Source organism: Molossus molossus, unplaced genomic scaffold, assembly GCF_014108415.1.
Source record: "Molossus molossus isolate mMolMol1 unplaced genomic scaffold, mMolMol1.p scaffold_m16_p_8, whole genome shotgun sequence".
In the NCBI taxonomy this organism is placed as follows: Eukaryota; Metazoa; Chordata; class Mammalia; order Chiroptera; family Molossidae; genus Molossus; species Molossus molossus.
This window is the reverse complement of record NW_023425402.1, coordinates 59,209,677-59,217,565: the sequence shown is the minus strand read 5'-3', so window position 1 is coordinate 59,217,565 and position 7,889 is coordinate 59,209,677. Positions and strand designations below refer to the sequence as shown.

At 39.8% G+C, this 7,889-nt stretch overlaps 1 pseudogene; it reads left to right on the top strand.

Moving 5' to 3' along the window:
- Nucleotides 1-286: 286 nt before the first annotated feature.
- Nucleotides 287-1,103, top strand: LOC118620728 (annotated as a pseudogene).
- The last annotated feature ends 6,786 nt before the right edge of the window (nucleotides 1,104-7,889 follow it).

Sequence of the window (7,889 nt, the reverse complement as noted above, 5' to 3'; positions counted from 1 at the left end):
TGAAGATTAACGTAAAAATTTCCTCCAGTGAGCATTGAAAAAAAAAAAGAAAGAAAAGAAGCAGGACAGACATCCAAAGCACATCCGAAATTGAGGGTCTGTAATGGCTTTGTGGTGTGTGAATTTCTCTAGGATAAACTACAGCCACCAAAATCCCTTTCCTGTATGTATGCAGAGGAGGAGAAAAGACAGTTCAATATATATTCTCTTGTTTCTTCTCCAAGGGAACACCAAATGGTGGACAACACTGGTGCTATGGACAGGCTCAAAGTCCCGGGGCCCTGGAATGCGAGGCTGTGGCTTCAGTGGAGAAGTTGGCAACAGCACTGGGCAGAGGTCCATCTGGGCGGAAGGCAAAGGCAAGGACAAGGACAAGGAGTGGATTTCCATTACCAATCTGGGCTGCCTGGTACAGGACATAAAGTCAAGTCTGTGGAGGAGATCTACCTCTTCTCTCTGACCATCAAGAAATCTGAGCTCCATGACTTTTTCCTGGGAGCCTCCCTCAAGGACCAGGTTTTGAAGATTATTCTGGTGCACAAGCAGACTGGTGATGGCCAGAGGCTCTGGTTCAAGCATTTGTCACCACTGAAAACTACAATGGACATATGATCTGGGTGTTAAGTGCTGGAAAGATATAGCCACTGCCATTGGTGGGGCCAGCATCCTGGCCAAACCCTCTATCGACCCTGTGTGGAGAGGCTACTAGGGGAACCAGATCTGGAAGCTCTACACCATCCCTTACAAGGTGACCGCCACTGTGGCTGTGCTGGTGGACTCGTCCCCACCCCAGGGGCACTGGTATTATCTCAGCCCCTGTACCCAAGATGTTGCTCCTGATGGCCAGTATCTTCAACTGCTACACCTCAGCCAGGGGCTGCATCACCACCCTGGGCAACTCCCCCAAGGCTACCTTTGGTGCCATCTCTAAGACCTACAGCTATCTCACCCCTGACCTCTGGAAAGAGATTGTGTTCATCAAGTCTCCCTATCAGGAATTCACTGACCATCTTGTGAAGACCCACCCAAGAGTTTCTGCACAGAGGACCAGGCTCCAGCTGTGCCACCACATAATTTTATATAAGAAGAATAAAGTGAATTAACTGTAACAGAATGAAGAAGAGAGAAAAGCAACATTTTTTATTGTACGTACACACACACCCCTCTTCTCTGTTCTTCAGTCTCAAACACATCTAAGTGTTGCTTTGCAAGGATTTGCAGATGTAATAAAAATTTAAATCAGCTGACTTTAACAGATTATTTTGGATAGACCTGATTTATCAGCTTTTTGTCCTATAAAAGAGACATAAGCCTTTCATGAGAAAGAGAAAAAATAAAGTTAGTGAGTAACAGAAATCAATCCTTGTTTTCAGGCTCAGTCTGCTTGTGACCATTCTTCCTTACTGCGTGCTCTGTGAACCCCAGTTTTTCACCAGCCTCCACAATTGGATAGGGGATTACTTGTAATAACCCATATATCCATATATATCCTACTGGTTCTTTTTACGGGTGAACCCTGATAGATACAAGGAGTACCCTTCAGAAGTACTCGGCAGAGGAGATACCAAAGAACACATGGGAATATCTATTAATCAGCTTTAAACACTCACCAGACCCAGAGAACATGCGATTTCCTCAGCTCACACTTATCAAGGTTAGAAATTTTCAAGGGAAATCTGTTGCAGCCTCTTTTATGGCATGTAATTTGTGTCATTTTACAGAGCTACACCCAAAAATCCAGATATGTGATATATTAGTTATTTTGTTAATCATCTCATGAGGATTTTTTTTCATTGCTTTTTTAAAAATAGAGAGGGGAAGGGAGAGAGGGAGGGAGAGAAAGAGAGAAACATTGATGTGAGAGAGACACACATTGATTGGTTGCCTCCCACATGTGCCCAGCTGGGGCCGGGGATTAAACCTGAAACCCAGATACCAGCCCCAAATTGGAATCTGAACCTTGCAATCCTTTCATACACAGGCCAACGCTCCAACTGCTGAGCACCCTGGCCAGGGCTCTGATGTATTAGTTTTGTATGGCTATTGTAACAAATTAATACAAACTTACAGAATACAAATTTATTATCTTACAATTCTGTAGATGGGAAGTACAGCACAGGTTTCACTGGGCTAAAATCAATCAAAGAGCAGAAATCAGCTCCTTTGGGGAAGCTCTAGTGGAGAATTTGTTTCCTTGCCTTTTCCAGACCCTAGAGGCCCCCTCACTGCATTTCTTGGTTCCTTCATCTTTAAAGCCAGCAATAAAGGGTGGAGTCCTTCTCATAGGACATTCCTATGACTTTTGCATCTGCTTCCTCTTTCATTTCTGTTTGTTAATTCTCATCCGAAAATATTTTTTTCCCACTAGTTTTTAGAGAGAGTGAAAAGGAGGGACGGAGGGAGGGAGGGAGAAGAGGGAAGGGGGGAGAGTTAGGGAGAGAGAGAAACATTTCTGTGAGAGAGACACATTAATTGGTCACCTCCCACATGTGCTCCAACCAGAGCCCAGGCACTGAACCCAGGTTCATGCCTTTGACCTGGAATCAAACCCAAGACCTTTGGTGCATGGGCTGATGCTCTAACCATTGACCACACAAGCCAAGACTTCCTCTTCCATTTTTAATGTTCCTTTTATTACATTGAACTCACTCAGATAATCCAGGATGATCTCCTACTTCAAGGGCAGCTGATTAGCAAGTTTTATTCTATCTGCAAACTTAATTTTCTTTGTTATGTAATAGAACAGTCACTGGAGGGGGGCTTTGGACTTTGACAACTTTAGCAGTGGAGGGAAGTTGGGCAATTATTTTGCCTACCACATATGAGTTGTTTGCTAAATTGGATCTGGGATAACTAAACATTTCGGCACTTCTTTTCATCCTTTTTAAAGACCTAACTACCAAGATAAATGAATCCCAACTGAAGAAATAACCCCTATCTTAAATTATAGACATGGAAAAAAACTTGAATTTGTCAACTAACTGGCAATTGGATCTATGTCCAAAGATATAATTTTTCTTTTTTATTGCTGTATGTCTTAACATAAATTGTCCTTTTCATCTAGCAATTAGTTTTTTTGTTTGTTTGTTTGTTTTTTTTTTTTACATAAAAGTCATTATCATTAGAGTAGAGTTTAGTATTAAATAATAAAAAAAAATATCTCTAAGTTGTACCCAGTGAGTATTTCTGTACATAGGTTTTCCAGCATATTGTTAAAAGGTAGCTTTTAATATAAAGAGAATAATAGGCAGTTGGTCTGATATTCAAAGTTATTTTTAAAAAAAAGCTTGTACTTAAAAATGTTAAAAATAGAGGTCACTATACAAAATTGACTCCAAATGGTTTCTTAGTCAAAGAGAGATAATTAGGTGCTTCCCTGAAGAAAGTAATATATTAGAAAATTAATCTCCATAGAATTGGTAACCTTTCAGAATTACAGAGGTTTTTGAGTTCTTTTATTTGAATATACAATCTGGAAACCTCCAAATATATCAGCAAACCCGCAGACCCTACTGACAGCTGCTTGAACAGCCAAGCAGAGGAAGGGAAAAGAAGAATTAAAAAACAAAACAAAACAAAAAACTCAATCTTGACTCTACTATCAGGATTTCAAGGCAGTTTTGAAAGCATACGAACTTTCACATTTCAGCAGTATGCGTCAAGAACTATGATTAAAAAGGTGTAACTTGGGAACGGAACAGGTGGAGATGAAGAAGGAAATGTGTGGACAGTCAGTGAAGTAATGCCACATATGAAATGCTAGTTCAGAAAGAAAGGGCTCAACTAGCTTAAAAGTTTTGAAACCATTTTGGCATACTTTTAAAGACAAAGGAAAATCATCCTGCAGAAATTCAATACATTGTTGTGAGAGATGAGCAAGGAACAATGAATTCCATCACCTTTGTAGGTAACAGTCCTTCTTCTTCAGACAGTACTATCCATTATTAATGAGTACTATTTCTGAGTGTGAAGAACTGTTTGAAAAACATTAACATAGTCTACTGGATGTGATTGACATTGTCATTCCTTTCATTTTGCTGCTGGCAAGAGGCATCCCTGTAGACTTATGTGCGTCTGGACATTACTAATATTCTCCTTGTTATGCACTCTGGGCAGCTGTGATATGGAAATTTTCAGCATTGTATTTTATGGTTTATTTTTCAGCTTTTACATTGCGTTCTGTTACAAAATGCATAAGTTAAGCCTTTTGGTATGCGATGATCAACCAGAAAAATTACCTTTTCTTATCTGATGCTTCTCCAAATTTTAAGAATGTATCTGAATTCTGGAGATGTGCAATGACCGTCTGCTAGAGAGGCAGTTATTTAGATCTATGTCTGTTCCTGGTATTTATTTTATACCCTTCCGTTTTCAAAGCTGATTACATTTTTTTTAATTATCCTGTTGCAAATAAAGAACTGTAGCTACTGTCTGCCTGACTAACCCATCCACAAAATACCTTTTAATGAGTAAAATTAATGGTAACAAAGTCAAGGATTAGAAGAAAAATGAATAAAAAAACTATTAAGTACTATGTCCTCTTGACTTTTAAATATGTATGTAACTAAACTCCTTTATGCCTTTCAGCTGCCTTGCTTCTCCCTCTCCCAGTCCAGAGATCTGTGTTCCCCAGTGGCTGACATACTTCATATGAGCACACCACATGTTACTTGGTTTCTCTGTACATTAACAGCCCATCAGTGACGTGGGGACTAACATACTCCAGTCAGCTCATTCTGAGCATCGTAAATAGATGCGAGAGCAACACGCTGGTCCCCACTCTCTTTTTTCGAGATTCTAGTGCCAGTTCTTCCAAATGTATTGAGTGTCCTAAGAACCCATCTTAAAAAGAACTTCCAGGAGTATGTTTGTATCTTGGGATATCAATCAGTGCAACACACACCAAAAAGGAGAAGGGAGGAGTTCCCCTGAACGTAAGGAGGGACTGTTCTGCTTCGGTACTTGGTGGGGCCTCCGGCGCAGATGCGCTCTTCCAGGGCAGACATGAAACAGGTCTCCCTGAGAAAGGCTCTATAATTATAAGATTTTCTTAAAATAATATTACTTTATAATATTTTCACTTCACAGACTGTCTAGACATATTAATGTTTTATGAAACACATTTTGGGAAATTCTGACTTAATTGCATTTCCCTATTAAACATATGATTATACTAATCGGACCTACTCTAGAGAAAAAGAAAAACTTTTCTTCTTACTTTTTCCCTGCACAGTGTAGTTAGAGTACGCTGGCTCTGGAGTTTTAGTTCCTGGGTTCAAGTACCAGCTCTGAAAATTACTAGTTGTATGACCTTGGACTGGTCTTCCACCTTGTCTTTGACAATTTTCTCTACAGAAAAATAAGGACAATTAATAGTGTTTTAGACATAAAATAATGTGCATAAAGTCGTAGGCTATCATAATTGCTACTCAATTTCCCAAAAACTTTGCATGTAAAGTACATAATCTCTCTATATCAGGGGTTCATACTATGGCTATGTTATATGTTGCCATTCACTTTATCCAGAATGTCCTAGATAGCAGAGAACTTTCCAGGCATTATTGTTGTAATGAGTCACAAAACTGACCTTCAGATTTTATATACTCTAGTTTCTAGTAATTAGTGCATTGTTTAATGAATTAGCACAGCAAGGCTGCATGCTACAACAGTTGGTACATTTTTACTGCAGTCTCCAGAAGATAGTGGTCTTCTTCCAATGTTAGTTAAGGCATGTGTTAGTCTAATGTTAGAAAGTTAAAGTCTATCAAGAATATGAAGCAGAGGTCCTTTAAAATGTATTCAAATCCTATCGTGGTGGTTTAAATTTATTCAACACATTTTTATTGCATAGCTATCATGTATCAGTCATGGTTGTAACTAAAACCAGAAAGCCAATACATAAACGCATACGTGACCAAGAGAATTACAGAGAACAGTGGGTGAAAAAAGAAAAAAAAAAGTAAATGGGTGATATGACAGAGGTATGAACATTAGCCTGGGAAGTCAGGAGAAGAAACTCTAGAAAGTGACAATTGAGCTGGACTATTAGTGAGAGAAGAACCAAGAATGCAAAATGGAATCATCAAGAATGAAGGTGCTACAACAGGAATACACCTGGTGTCTGAGGGAAAGAGTGAAAGCCATGGTGACTGGATCATAAGAAGATAGGGCAAGAAGGCTGGAAGATGAAGATGAGCTTGGAAAGAAATGACTGCATCCCCATTTTAAAAAACCTCTCTGGAGAACAGACTGAAGAAGATGTAGGAGCAGGCCATGGGAGCAATGAAACCAAGTTGGCAGTTATAACAGTGCTGTTTGCCAGAGAGTAATGCGAGTTGGACTAGGATGAAAGCTAGAGAAAAACCATGAAGTATCAGATTTGGCATATATTTTAGAAGTAAAGTTGACAGGATTTATGGATGTATTGATATGAGATGAACGGGAAGGGAGGGACCAGCAAAGAGGCCCACGTTTTAGCACGAGAAGCAGTTGAATGGTAATACAATCCCCTGGCCTTCATAAGACTTGAGGAGTAGTGGACATAAATTCAGCATTCTGCCTTTGTAACAATAATTTTACATGGCTACTAAGCATCCAAATAGAGAAGTCGGTTTGGCAGATGGGTACACCATACAATTTGAAGCTCAGGGGAAACATCTGAGCAAAATATCTGTACTAAGAATCTCTTATGCCAAGCACTGTGCTGGTTGCTGAAAATAAAATGGTGAGGAACATTATATAGTGGTAAGAAGAATTCTAAAGTGGCCACCAAGTTTCCTGCCCCTGATGTGCATATCCTGTATAATCTCCTCCTCTTGAGTAGGGGTTGTACCTGAAAACATGATAGATGTCACTTCATGGTTAGGTTATGTTATATGGCACAATTTACTTTTAAAAAGGGAGATTATTCTAGGTGAGCATGACCTAATCAGAGGGGCTCTAAAAGGGAGTGGACCTTTCTTGAAGAATGGCAACACTGAGTTCAATCAACATGAGACTGAACGTCCAAAAGGGCCAATAGAAACGCATCTCAAACACTTGATAGTAGCCTCTAGGAACCGAGAGCCGTGCCTCGCTGAAGCCAGCAAGAAATTAGGGACCTCAATCATGTAATCAAAAATAAATAAACTCTGCCAACAATCTGAGTTTGGCCTTGGTTGAGTCTCCAGCTGACACCTTGATTTCAACCTGGTGAGAACACAACCATGCTGTGTTGGATTTCTGATGCATGGAATCTGTGAGATAATACATTTGTGTTTTATTAAGCCACTAAATGTGTAGTAATTTCTCACACATTAGTAGAAAACGAAGACATTGTTTAATACAATTTTATCTGTTTCATGGAGCCTACAGCTTTCTAGAAAAGAGAGAGAAGTAAATCAGATAAATACCATCAGATTTTCATTTTTAAATGAAGGTTCTATATTATTATGAAGGTAGAGGTTGAATGACATAGGAATGGGGATCATTTATGCCAAATATATTGATGTAATGAGTGGCTGGCCATTAAAGTCCAAATAAGAGTTCTCAGAATACTATGATGCTAGTAGAGACTGAATGAAGAGGACATATTTAAGAGACAGGAGGCAAGTCCTGGCCGGTTTGGCTCAGCGGTTAGAGCATCAGTCTGCGGTCCAGAGAGACCCAGGTTCAGTTCCCGCTAAAGGCACGTAGGTCGGTTGCAGTTTGTCCCTGGCCCCTGTTGAGGTCATGCGGGTGGCAACCACTTGATGTGTCCCTTTCATGTCAATGTCTCTCTCTCTTTCTCCCTCCCACTCTATCTGAACAAAAAAATGGAAAAATATCCTCCGGTGAGGATAAAAAAAAGAGAGATGAGGCAATGTTGAGGGACTGGAACAACACATAAGAAAGGAGTAAGTGTGCATTCA